The sequence below is a fragment of the Mastomys coucha genome, chromosome X (assembly GCF_008632895.1).
Source record: "Mastomys coucha isolate ucsf_1 chromosome X, UCSF_Mcou_1, whole genome shotgun sequence".
Lineage (NCBI taxonomy): Eukaryota > Metazoa > Chordata > Mammalia > Rodentia > Muridae > Mastomys > Mastomys coucha.
In genome coordinates this window covers 105,342,304-105,343,846 of record NC_045030.1, presented here as the reverse complement: position 1 = coordinate 105,343,846, position 1,543 = coordinate 105,342,304, and the positions used below count along the sequence as shown (strand labels likewise).

The window sequence follows — 1,543 nt, the reverse complement described above, 5'->3', positions numbered from 1 at the left end:
GGGGGTTCCGACCGAAGTCAGAAAACCTGCTAGACAAATTCTAAAAGAGCTGTAACACTTGGATATTTTCTTTATTTACATTTCAAATGTCCCTTTCAGGACCCCTCCCCAGGAACTCCTTATCCCATCCACTATCCCCTTGCTTCTGAGGGTGTTCCCCCATCCATCCTTTCCCACTTCCCCATCCTGTCATTCGTCTACACTGGGGCATTGAGCTTTCACAGGACCAACGGCCTCTCCTCCCATTGATTTCCAACAAGGCTATCCTCTGCTACATATGCACCTGGAGCCATAGGTCGCTCCATGTGTACCCTTTGGTTGTTGGGTTAGTCCCTGGGAGCTCTGGGGGGGGGGGGGTCTGGCTGGTTGATATTGTGGTTTCTCCTATGGGGCAGCAAACACCTTTAGCTCCTTATGTCCTTTCTCTGACTCCTTCACTGGGGACCCTGTGCTCAGTCCCATGGTTGGCTGCAAGCATCCACTTCTGTATTTGTCAGGCACTGGCAGAGCCTCTCGGGAGAAAGCTGTATCAGACTCTGTCAGCAAACACTTCTTGGCATCCACAGTAGTGTCTGAGTTTGGTGACTGTATATGGGATGGATCCCCAGGTGAGGCAGTCTCCAGATGGCTTCACACTTTGTCCCTGTATCTCCTCCTATGGGTATTTTGTTCCCCCTTCTAAGAAGGACCGAAGTATCCACACTTTGGTCTTCCTTCTTCTTGAGCTTCATGTGGTCTGTGAATTGTATCTTGGGTATTCCGAGCTTTGGGGCTAATATCCACTTATCAGTGAATTCATACCATATGTGTTCTTTGGTGATTGGGTAACCTCACTCATGATGATATTTTCAAGTTCCTTCCATTTACCTAAGAATTTCATGGAGTCATTGTTTTTAATAGCTGAGTAGTACTCCATTGTATAAATGTACCACATTTTCTGTATCCATTCTTCTGTTGAGGAATATCTGGGTTCTTTCCAGCTTCTGGCTATTTTTAAATAAGGCTGCTATGAACATAGTGGAACATGTGTCCTTCTTTATGTGTTGGAGCATCTTTTGGGTATATGTCCAGGAGTGTTATTGCTGGGTCCTCTGGTAGTACTATGTCCAATTTCCGGAGGAACTGCCAAACTGATTTCCAGAGTGGTTGTACCAGCTTGCAGTTCCACCAGCAATGAAGGAGTGTTTCTTTTCTCTCCACATTTTTGCCAGCATCTGCTGTCACCTAAATTTTTTATCCTAGCCATTCTGATTGTTGTGAGGTGGAATCTCAGGGTTGTTTTGATTTGCATTTCCCTGATGACAAAGGATGTTGAACATTTCTGTAGGTGCTTCTCAGCCATTTGTTACTCCTAGGTTGAGAATTCTTTGTTTAGCTTTGTGCCCCATTTTTATTTATTTTAATTTTTTTACCCTTTATTTTTTTATTAGATATTTTCTTTATTTACATGTAAATTTCTCCTTTCCCAGTTTCCCCTCCAAAAACCAAAGAAACAAACAAAAATGACAAAAATAAACCCCTGTTGCCTCCCCCCTCCCCATGC

At 44.0% G+C, this 1,543-nt stretch overlaps 1 non-coding gene across 1 annotated transcript; it reads right to left on the bottom strand.

Moving 5' to 3' along the window:
* Window positions 1-60, bottom strand: LOC116096048. Its single transcript, XR_004120816.1, has one exon. It is a non-coding gene; the product is annotated as a U7 small nuclear RNA (small nuclear RNA).
* Between the last annotated feature and the right edge of the window lie 1,483 nt (window positions 61-1,543).